The sequence below is a fragment of the Equus caballus genome, chromosome 18 (assembly GCF_041296265.1).
Source record: "Equus caballus isolate H_3958 breed thoroughbred chromosome 18, TB-T2T, whole genome shotgun sequence".
Lineage (NCBI taxonomy): Eukaryota > Metazoa > Chordata > Mammalia > Perissodactyla > Equidae > Equus > Equus caballus.
Genome location: NC_091701.1, coordinates 21056708 through 21069049, shown reverse-complemented (window position 1 = coordinate 21069049; position 12342 = coordinate 21056708). Strand labels below are relative to the sequence as shown.

The 12342-nt window shown below is 42.4% G+C and overlaps 1 protein-coding gene across 10 annotated transcripts in view; it reads right to left on the bottom strand.

Annotated features, from left to right (window-relative positions):
• THSD7B (thrombospondin type 1 domain containing 7B) overlaps positions 1–12342 on the bottom strand; it is a 1030427-nt gene that overhangs the window by 943134 nt on the left and 74951 nt on the right. For 3 of the 10 annotated variants that reach the window (XM_070240789.1, XM_070240796.1, XM_070240791.1), the window contains one exon: positions 3316–3397. The exons of the other annotated variants lie outside the window; for them this stretch is intronic. The gene's annotated coding sequence lies outside the window, so the exon portion shown is untranslated. The remainder of the gene's footprint in view (positions 1–3315; positions 3398–12342) is intronic. 10 annotated transcript variants of the gene reach the window in all.

Genomic DNA, 12342 nt, shown 5'->3' with positions numbered 1-12342 from the left:
ATTGGCCCTGCCCCAAGATGCTCACAGCCTGCTGGAGGGAAAGAGTACAGATAATTGTAACAAAGCACGTGAAGAGCCTTTGAAGAGGTGGGATCCCAGTGCTGTGGGGGCTTCAGGGATAATGGGATAATCACCAGGTACTGACTCTGGCGTCCCGCTGACTTCTGGGCTCTCTCCTCCCATCTGGCCCAGCTGGACCTGCCCCCAAGCAAAGCACCCCCCACCACTTCCCTCTTCATCTGGCTTTGCCACTACCTGCCAAGCTCTACATTCAGGGAGTTATGGAATGGTTGGGCTGCTGAGCATGTGGACGTATCTTAAGGGATTACCTCTCTCATTAGTCATTCTGCCTAGAAAAAGCAATCTTTTAAAATCCTATTTCACTATTTACACAGGAATTTTACTGTAACACTCCAGAGTGGAAATCAGTAAAATATAAATCCTTTCCTCAAGAGGATTTATTTAGTGAAGCACCAAAAGGCCTCATTATCAAAGTGATCTCACCTTTAAGCCAGTCACACACCACGGACATGACAAACAGCAGAATAAATGTTTCCCTATATTTTGAAGTTCGATTATTTAAGGTGGAATTAATATTTCATATTAATACTGTATAAAGAAAAGAATCTTCATTAAAATCTCCTCCACTGGGACACCCACAGCATTTCCTGGAATCTCTCTTCACAGCACATCTTCGGTTTATTCTGCCTTGCAGCAGAGTTGGGTTTCATGGTTTCACTGCTCCAGTGAAGCCCCCTCAGGGCAAGAATACTGTCCCACTCACTGTGGTGTTGCCCACAGCCCCATGCCTGGCACTGATACCGACCCTGATATCAGTTTCCCCACATTAAACCCAGCATGTATGGGGTTAAAACCAAAACACTCATTCCCTGCTTACTTTCTGGCTTCCTGGATCCAGAATCCACTATCCTCCATGGAGACAGACACCATCAAGGACAAGCACCTGGACTATCTCCTCCTACAAAGAGATACGGGCTGGTGGGAAAGGTGCTGACCAGCAAGGTCACAGGCTCCCTCCTCTCTGCAAGTGTCTCAAGGCCAAAGACAGGCTGGTGGGAAAGCTCCGACCAGCAAGGCCATATGCTCCCCCTCCCCTACCTAAAACCCCAAATAAAAACCCTTCCTTTTAGCTTTTCAGGGAGTTTGGGATTTGAGCGTTAGCTGCCCTCTCTCCTTGCTCAGCGCTGCGCAAAAATAAAATTCCTACTTTCTTCCACCACCCCCGGTGTCAGAAATTGGCTTGCTGCACAACAGGTGAGTGAACTCACTTCAGGGTCGGTAACAGCACAGGAAACACTCAAGTCCAAGATGGCGAGCTGTTGGCCCCTGGGCGGGATATTGTCCATAGATGTGGATGTTATGCCCCATACACTGTTTTAAAATACTTAGAATTAATTTCCCATACTTGAAAACTTTCACAGACGTCCCCAAGTTTTCTCTAAAAAAAATTAAAGCCAGCAACACTGGGCCTGAGCTCCCACTGCCCAGAGTCAACTCAGGCCTAGAGTGCCCCCTTTCCACAGGTTTGACAGGTCCCCTCCCCTTGCTTGCTTAATCTGCTCCTGGGATCACCCTGCCCCGGAGACACCTGGGGCTGTGGCTCCTGCAGTCACTGCTTGTCAGATTGAATTATCTCCACACCCTGTTCTCCTCAATCTAAACCAGGCCACCCCAATGCAAGAGACTTTCCTAAAGTAGTAGAGACAGATGAGCAAAATTGGATAGGAACACAGGAGACCGAAATGGGATGTGAAAATTAAGCACAGGAATCACCCGGTCAGAAAGGTTAGGATGGAAGTCCAAACTACAGCAGAAATTCGTACTGCTCTCTGCATTTGGAAGTGTTTGAACACGACAAGTTGACTTTAACGAGAGGGCTTTGAAAGAAGGACAGGACTCACAGTCTGCGTACTGTAGAAGCAGGCAGGCCTCCCTCACGGGTCACCACATGGCACCTTGTCTAATTTAGGTGTTCCCTCCTCCTCCAGGCAGACACAGGCCTGCACTAGCCCCTTGTGTGCAGGGCACAGCCACAGGCTGCACTGCAGTAAGACAGGCAAGAAGCCTCCGAAGCCTGCAGTTGGCATCTCACCAGCCCATCCTTGCCAAGTTGACTAACCTTGCCATTTCCCTTGGGCTTGGTTAAAGTTCTCAAACATCCTCATTTCCTTTCCGCATTGTTAAACATCTTCTGGGTTCCCCCACAGTGGGCATGGAGAGATGCCTGGCTGAGTGGGCTGGGCTCACAGACGCAAGCATCAGTGTCAGTATTAGGATGCAGGGCCAAGGGTGATTATGTACTGGTCGGCTCTCTAAACAGCTGTAATGACTAACAAAGAATGAAGCTGGGCCCATGTGAACATCATTCTGCTTAATTTGGTCCACTCTGGATGCACATGAAACAGATTTTAACACAACAGGAGATACGCACAGACACACTTTGAAACCTGTTCATTTTCTGCATTGTAATATGGAATATAAGGGTCAAGGGCTATGTCTGTTAGAAATTACAACTTTGGTGGACCACACTAACAAAGTGTAGAAATTGGCTTCAGTGGCATCCCATTCCATCCCCCATGTCTTTCCCCATACTTTCTCCACTCTTAAAATGCCCTCCATCGCCTATTTAAAGTGAGCACATCAGTTAAAGCAGGGGTTGCAAACTACAGCGTTTACAAGAGTCAAGCAGCTATATAATAGCTTGTGCTGGCACTGTGCCCTGCATAACCTGAAAGAGTATGCCCCATCCACGGGCAACAGTGCAGAGCTTTTCAAACACACTGTTCCAGCCAAACAAAGCATCTTTCGTATTCCTGGATCTATGCGTCCTCAGATCCATCCCTATGCTTCTCTGCTCTGCTTTGTGTCACACAGTCCACATCCCTGTGACTTTCCCATGCTCTCATATCAGCTGGCTTAACACTGTTATGCCAGTGGGAGGCCCTGACAGAAGATTGGGGGATAAGAGGGAGGAAAAAAGTCAGAGTATTTCTCCCTATTTTTCTCTTGCTCAGGCTGTATCTCCTCGTTGTTCTAGCTCCCAAACGACAGGCTGCCATGGTTCCAGCCTCCTTCAGATGACCCGAGGCCCTGCGATCTGGTAATGCTGCCTTCTCCCTTTGTCCTTCCAGCCTAGGGAGAGTAGCGGCTTCTAGTTGTTGTAATCTCTGTGTTAGTCTATGTCTTAGTCTGCTCAGACTGCCATAACAAAATGCCATATACTGGTGGCTTAAACAATAGAAATTTATTTCTTACAGTTCCAGAGGATAGGAGATCCAGGATCAAAATACTGACCAATTCAGTTCCTGGTGAAGGCCCTCTTCCTGGCTTGCAGATGGCTGCCTTCTTGCAGTGTGTTCATACAGCCTTTCCTCTCCTTGGTACATGTAGAGAGAGAAAAAGTAAGCAAGCTCTCTGATGTCTCTTCTTATAAGGCACTAATCCCAACATGAGGGCCCCACTTTCAGGACCTCATGTAAACCAAATTACCTCCCAAAGACCCATCTTCAAATACTATCACATTGGAGGTTAGGGCTTAAACATAGAATTTTGGAGGGACACAATTTGGTCCATAACATCCCATTTGACTTATCAGATATCCCATCATCTATGCAAACAGCATCTTTATTACATTCCCTCTGTCTATAATACCTAGAGTGGTTTCTATTTCCCTGATTGGTACCTAACTTTAGACCAAGCCATCCTATAGCCATGATACATGCTGTGTATATATTGTCATGATACTTAAGTTTGGTGAAACAGGCACACTGATAGACGTCTGGCAGAGGAATAAGTAGATACAATATTTCTGAAAGGCAATTTGGCAAAATGTATAAAAGCCTTGTAATTTTCACATCATTTATCCCAGAAATTCCAAACTTAAGGGTTGATTCTAAAGAAACTTTTGGATGAAAAACCCACAGAATTATGTACAAGGATGTTTATCAGTCCTTTAGTTGTAATAATCCAAAATTAGAAACAATCTAAATATCTAATAATCATGTATGATTAAACAATGATGGCACATTATTTGATGGATGATAATGCATCCATTAAAAGTGATTATGTTAGTATACATTCATTGGCATGAGAAAATATTCATAATATAATGATGAGGTAAAAAATCAGAAAAAAACACCCGGTATATACAATGTAGTCAAAAAATTATATGTACGCACAAAACTAGAAAGGAATTTACCAAAACGTTGACATGGTAATACTTTAACCACCATGTCTTTATATGAATGGTTAAGTTGCAGATGATTTTTTAAAATTTCTTTCTGATATTTTTCTATTTTTTCAAATTTTTCCAAAAGTACATGTACTTCTTTTTTCAGCAAAAAAAGGCAATCCAGCTAATAAGTAGCAAATTTGAGAGTAAAGATAATAAATTTTTTCATCCTATATTAGCAAATTGATGAACAGGCTATGAGTTTTCATAGTTGAATTTCACTTCAAAGCCCATGCTCTTTCTGCTATTCTAAGGAAATAAGAAAATGGAAATGAGAGACAGTTAAGAAGAGAGGGAAAGAGAGAGGTATGAAAAGAGAGAAAGAAAGAGGTATGACAAGAAACAGACTCACTCTAGTCTCTAAAACCATCCATCTATTAATGGGGCCATGAGAGAACCATCAAGTGGACTGCACCTTATTGATATCCCTTTCTCCACCCCCCTACCTTAGTTTTGCTTTTACTAATTGCTTTGGGGGAAGCCATGCCTGTATTCAAACATAAGAAACAGCATTACAAAACTCATACCAAATTTTACATAAAAGGTTTTGGCAGGGATGTAATTTATCCTATCCCCTTGTCCTCTTGAAGATCCAGAGGAGAAATTTCTATTTGATGTCAGTACCTGAAATAGTTATGTTTCTACTGAACAACGGGTTCATTTTTGTCTTCCAGTCATTGTAAAGTTTGTACTTTATCATGATTCCCTCTTTATGTTGACTGTTTCAGAGTTCAGAGGCTTTTACTTAAGTCTCACATCAAGATCAAACGACATCTGTTCTTATAATAACTTTGCTACTGACTCCTCATTTTAAAATCATTGGAATATATATTGAAATGTATGTTAACGTACGCATGTTTGCAGGACACCATAAATCCTTTTTAAAATAAGCTGATACTTCTGGTACTTTGTCGCATCTCCAGCCCACATCCAATTTCAGCACTAGAGGAGTGGACAGCACCCAGCGTCAGCATTCCATCTCAAAGGTGGTGTGCATTTTGCCCTAGGGTCATCTCCAATTCCTAGGAGCTCACCACACTGACACATGTGTGCAGCCCCTAAGTGCAAGGGAGGTAATGCCCCTGGGGATAATCATCAAACAGTGAGAAAAGAAAACTGGTGAATACGGCTCTAGTCTCTCATCTTTCCAGTGGATGGTTCTGGGAGGGTTTCTATATGCTTTTCAGAGAATCTGGAGGAATTGAGCTTCCATTTCTTACAGCAATTAACTCAATACCGCACTCTTAAGTTGATTTCCCTCCTTCCCTGTCTCACTCTTCCTGTTCCCTCACTCTTCCTACTATCACCTCCAAATAAACTACCTACATCCGAGGCCTAGTCTCATGGCTATGCTTTCAGGGGAAATCAAACCAAATTGGTGGGATAAAAGAAAGAAAAAAGTCAAGGAAGCAATGAATAAATTATTTGATACTTATTAATTTATTGATGGAAGTCATTGCACAAGAAAGAATTCTTTCTACCTAGATTCTTGACTATGAGTTCCTTGCCTGAGAAAAGTGAATGCCTGTAATGTGATCCCCATGCCTACCAGGAACATATACCTTGCAGATAATAATTTCTAGAACTTTGGGTAAATAGCAGCTAAAATTTGATATTTGACCAACCACAGTACTGATATATCATGGATATCTCAAATCCATTTTTAATATTTCAGGCATCAGATGAATGTGAGCACTCTGCTTGACATATTGCCTCCTTTGGATGCTTGTAGACACCAGAGGAGAGGAGCTCTGAGGAATAGGACAGGTGGCAGGGAATTGACCCCATCCAGCAGCCACCCAATGTGTGGCCAGGATGGGCTGCTGCATGGAGTAAACAAACGTTTCAGGAAAGGTCTCAGGCCACAGGGAGACACGTGATCACAGATTATCTGTCCTAAAGAATTACACTGAGAACTTTGGAGAGTTCTATAGCCTTAGGGTACAAAGAGTCCACTTTACATGCTTTGGGGAGCTACATATTGCCTTCTATGCCCCATGCGTGGTGGGCATTCAATCAAACTTTGATGAACTAATTGAACCAGATCTTTATTACTCCTTCTATGTACAGCTCAGTTTTGAAGAATGGTTGTGACAGTGGTGGTGATGGCTGCCATTTATTGGATACTTGCTCTCCAATCCCCTCATCTGACAATTAAGAAAACAAAGGCCCAGATAGATTAAGTGTCCTGCCCATGGTAAATAGTTGGTCACTGATAATGTTGGAACTTTATCTCCCAAGCCAATATTTGTTCCATTACTCTTTGCTGCTTCTACATTAATGTGCAGATGAGGATTTAAACCCAAAGAATTCCATGACCTATGCCATCTTAAGAAGGCTATATATGGGACTAAAAATGATCCCTTCTCCCATAAAGGAAGATAAGGAATTCTCCCTGGTCGTTCTGAGGGTATACAGTTTAAAATAGAATGTCTCAATCCATGGGCATGGCCATCAGCCTTTGGGGCAGAGCCTGGGGGTGGGGGGTATGAAAACCCTCAACCAGTCACCTTTAGTGACCTCTAGGCACAAGTAGTCATGTCTATTTGCCTGTTTGCCTTACAAACGGAATTATCATTTTCTATTGTGCCAGGTTGGGAAGGACTATCTTAACAGGCATAACTGGTTTATTGAACAATTCTGGAAAGTCCCAGTAGAGTTCAAGCATAAAACAGTTCTATTTTTCTCCCCAACCACTATCTTCTTCCTGTTCTGTCAAATCACCCCTCAATGACAGTTCCGTTTGAGCAGATCCAGTAAGTTTCCAGGCACTTTTAGTTACAAGAAAACAAGTTCCATTCTGAGATTGAGTCCCCTTTTGCTTTTAAAAAGTACAGTCCACCATAAATCAAAACTTGAATCTCATTTGCAATTCAAAGCTTCCAACATGCTCTTTGCTCAGGGCCAACCCCTTGAGTCGAGATCAGAAGTGGTGAGGATCTCATCAAGATGGCGGCGTAAACAGACTCTGAACTGAACTCATCTCCTCCCATGAACACAACCAGGTTACAACTATTTTTGGAAAAATTACCCTGGATAGAAAACTGAAAACTGGATAAAAAGAACCCCCACAACAAGGGACAGTCCTGACAAAGGCAGAAGAGCCAGAAAGTCCTGCTAGAGAGGAAAGAAAGCCACCTTTGGGAACAGCGGAGCTTCTCAGCTGGCCAGGGGGGAGACACCCTAAGGTATGCAGCACTCCTTGGAGGAGTGAAGTCCGGAGTGGAGCTGATACTGCTAAAAGCATCCTTCAGACTCAGCCCAACTGAGACGGGGGTCTTACTGGCTGGCTTCGCTGACTATTAACTGCAGAAATGATTCCCCCAGAAAAGCTATCAGCCTAAAGCCAAAAAGACCCAGGTCTTAAAGGGCCCGTGCACAAACGTTACCCTTTAAGTAAAACCGAAAAAATTAAAATGAAAAAAATCATATAAATCAAATAGACAACATTCCAGATACTTTAAAGAAACCTGAGCTATCCAGGACAAGATTCCCAGAGGTGCATAAACCCCACCAGGAGAGGGGCCTGCTGGGTCTGACATTTACCCTAACAGCTTCCCTTCATCTTTCTTTCCCCAATAGCCAGAAACCCTCCGGGCACCACCTCAGCTCCCAGTATTTGATTCAAGGGCTGCAGGCTTTGACAGTCCACTTTGAACACACTTCTGCAGCTCAAACTTGGGGACTTTCTACAGTTCTTTTATGTGTCCTCTGCTTCCAGGTGCCGCCCTCTGCTTCAGTCCAAGCCCCATGGGACTGGCCAGCCCAGACGCCCAGCCCTCCCCACCTGCTTATCACAGTACCCTCCTGAATCTCTATGAGGTACTTGATTGTTCATCTTCTCTATATATCAGCTCTAAAATTAAAGTTCAGGAAAAAAGAGAGAGAGAGAGACCAGACTTACTAATAGCCAATGTGGGGACCTGGATTTGGCCACCCCAAGATATGTCTCTTTGGCATGATGATTATTTCAGGCTAGTTACTTTGCAGACAGGAAAGAAAGTGAAAAGTAGAATTTACTTACCCTTTGTAAGAGACATTTACATTGTAAAGGAACTCTCCATCTGTAAAGATATCTCTAGAAACTCTTAATTAATGGGGAAGGCAAGGACTTAAATCTGCATAATAATCTTATTCCTGTTTCTGGTAACCTCCTGTAACTGACTTCCCTCCCCCTCCCAATGTTGGCATTTCTTTAAGGATTAAGCATCTTTCCTTAGGCTAGGAACTGATTGCTGTGCTCACCTGTGACCACCCAGCTCGAGACAATAGACTTGCCTCCTGCTATGCCCTCCGAGATTGCAGACCCACTATCTGCTGTGTCTATCAAGCGCTGTGCCCACAGGGCAATCTTGTGACTATTGTGGGAGGGACATTTCAATCATATGTGAAACATCCTGTTTGGGGGTATATAACCACTATGTGCACCCCACTTCTTTGGTGCCCTTTCTTCCTTCAGGAAGAAAGGCCCTGGGCCATGGTTCCTCATAAAGCTTTGTTTAATTTTCTCTTGCTATTCTGTCTCATGTGAATTTAATTCGTTCTCCCGCCAGACGAACCCACTTTGGATAGAGGAAATGTCTTCCTCCTCTACACCAACAAAGCAGCTTTTGCCTGAAAGACTCTGGGTCAAAAAGAAGAAAATGGCTGACTGAAATCAACCAACAAACTTCTATGTCTCCAAATGTTCACCATTTTCATGTGACTGTAGAGAACCATTTAGCACTTACCACTGATCTTGTGACTCACTTTTAAAAGCTGGTCATTTGACTGAATTTGACTGTTTGGTTACTTATCTGTTCTTGTCCTCAAAGTGCTCTTGGCTCTCACACGCGGGAAAGGAAGGTGAGCAGCCTGCTCCGTGGTCTCCTCTTGTGCCCGGGGCTGGAGCAGCCCTTGGCATGTCCTCCCTCAGGGAGTGAAAGGAAGATTCCCCTATTTTGTGCCCTCTCAGTGAAAAGTCTTTTTCATCTTGCAAGTCTTTTAGGTATTTTACACTAATGTTCAGGCCTCATCAGAATCACAATGCCAACTTTTAATTTTTGGTCGTTGAACCCAGTGCCAGGAGCAAGTCAGGAGGGTGGCTTCGAACCATGTTTTATTTATGCAGAGACATAAAAATCCACTCATGTGAGTGAAGGGTGAGACGCAGCACGAGGCAGTGCATTCTTACAAGGCAAACGGAAGGCTTGATTTACTCCCCATTCACTAAAACTTTATGGCTTCCTCATCAAACGAGACAGGTTGCTTTCTGTCTCTTAGACAGTAAATATGGTTAATGTGCTGAGCAGTGGTGCACCCGCTCTCTCAGACTGTTTATTAGGAATGGGGGTTATTTACTGACTCTTCCTTTGTCGTGGAGATGAGTCCCTGAAAGATCATTGAAGGCCCTGGAAATGACGCTCAGCCTGATGCACCATTGCCTGGGAATCCTACTGGATAGCGGTGATACAAGAAATTCCTCATTTCTGGGATCCTCCACCATTCTGGAAGTAGAATATTCTTGAGCTTTCAGTAGCAAATAGGTAATTATTCTCTTCAATTTATTAACATTTTCTGAGTCCACACAGGTGGGGCAAAGAGCAGTAGTAAAAAGAAAAGAGGGAAGTGGTTTTGGCCATTACCAGCAGTGTGGTCCTGAGAAACTGGTCGTATTGTTAGAATACAATACTAGCAATACGACTAGTTGTATTGAAATGCCTGGATCAACTTAAGTTGAGTTTTGGGAAGAAGTGAGTCCAAAGGACACAGACCAATCAGAGTTCTAGGGCCTCCACGCTTTAGAGCAGTGGAGTTCAATATATGTGCCACACAGCAATTTTAAATTTTCTAGTAGCTACATTAAAAAACAAAGTAAAACAGAAACAATTGAAATTAGTCTTAATTATCTATTTTCTTTAGCCCAATATATTGACATCAGTCAATATAAAAAATTATTCATGAGATATTTTACATTTTTCTCCATACTGTTATGGACTGCATGATTGTGTCCCTCCCAAATTCGTATGCTGAAACTCTAACTCCCAGGGGAATGATGTTAGGAGGTGAGACCTTTGGGAGGTGACTAGGCTTGGAGGAGGTCATGAGAGTGGAGCCCTCATGATGGGGTTAGTGCCCTTACAACAAGAGGAACAGAGACCAGCGGTTCCTCTCTCAGTCATATGAGGATACAGCAAGAAGGGGCTGTCTGCAAGCCAGGAAGCAGGCCTTCACCAAACACTAGATCTGCTGGCACGTTGATCTTGGGCTTCCCAGCCTCCAGAACCGTGAGAAAGAAATGCTTGTTGCTTAAGCCATTCAGTCTATGGTAATTTGTTATAGCAGCCTGAACTAAAACACACACTAAGTATTTAAAATTGGGTATGTATTATACGCCTACAGACCATCTCAATTCCAGCTAGCCACATTTCAAGTGCTCAATAACCACATGTGGCTAGTGACTACCACCCAGGACAGTGCAGCTCTAAAGCAACGCTGCTCAAACTTTAATGTTGATAGGAATCACTTGAGGAGCTTGTTAAAATGCTGATTCTGATTTCATAGACCAGGGCAGGCCCTGAGATTCTGGATCTCTCAGAAGCTCTCAAGTGCTGATGGCTCATGAACTACATTTTGAGTAGCAAGGAACTAGAATATCCATCAGTGGTGTGCTGGCAGTGCCTCATGAGAGCTGACTATGTGCATCTCTTCCTAAATCCACGTTCAGTGATGTCATGTTGGTGGATTAAAATCAACCATAGTAGGAGTATTTACATAATAGGAATTGGCAAACAATACTAATCACAGTATTACTTTTTCTGGAAAGCCAGTTGTTGACCATTAGGAGCATATCACTGCTCATGGCCCAAATGAGAATCCTACGATTTCTGGCTGTTTTCTCAGTAGTAATGGTATTATAGGTACTTCTTCTTCTCCTTCTGCTTTTTATCTTTAATGATTTTTTTCATAATTAACATTTACAGTTCATGTAATTTTTTAATACTTTTCTTTTTTTTACAAAAAAGCACACACCATTGAGACATAGGGGACCTGCCTCTAGTAAATATTATACCATGAATTAACTTTATGATCTAAACAAGACTTTTAAGTCTGTCACTCACTTTCCCCAACTATAAAATAGGCATAAACACATTTTCTCTACCTGCTTAAGATATATATTTGAAGAATAAAGTGAGATGATATCTTTGATTTTCAAGGTAATGACGCAAATCCAAGGAAAACAATGAAACTGACTAGCTCAGTCAGTCACTGAGAGCTCCACTGCTCTGGTGTGGTCAGGTTCTCTTCCAGGTCAGAGCTATTATCAAGGGCAAAGAGAAGGTCTTCAGTTCTGAAGGGCACAATTATCTTGCTATGAATTTGCTGAACTCAGATTCTTGACCAAGTCTTAGCTGTGCTTGCTGGTTAAGAAAGCCTCATCAGTCAAAAGAATCTCGAAAAAGAACAAAGTTACTGCACAAAACTACCCAATTTCAAGACTTTCTACAAAGCTACAGTAATTAAGAGTGTGGTGCCAACATAAGGCTGGACAAACAGATCAATGAAATATTATTAAGAGTCCAAAAATAAACCCATGTATCTATGGTCAACTGATTTTGAAATGGGAGCCAAGACCATTCAATGGGGAAAGAATAGTTTTTCCAACAAGTGGTAGAGGGACAACCAAATAGCCACATACAAAGAATGAATTTGGACCCCTACCTCACACTATGTACAAAAATTAACTTAAAATGGATCAAAGACCTGAATGTAAGAGCTAAAAATATATAACTCTTAGAAGAAAACATAGGTATAAATATTTGTGACCCTGGATTAGGCAACACTTTCTTAAATATGACACCAAAAGCACAATAAAATGAAGAAAAAAATAGATAAATTTGATTTCATCACAATTAAAAACTTTTTTTGCATCAAAGGGCATTATCAAGAAAGTGAATGACAGCCTACACAGTGGGAAAAAATATTCACAAATTATAAATCTGACAAAGGATTCATATCCAGAATGTATAAAGAACTTCTAAACTAAAGAAAAATTAATTTAAAAATGGGAAAAGGACTTGACTAGACATTTACCCAAAAAAGACATGCAA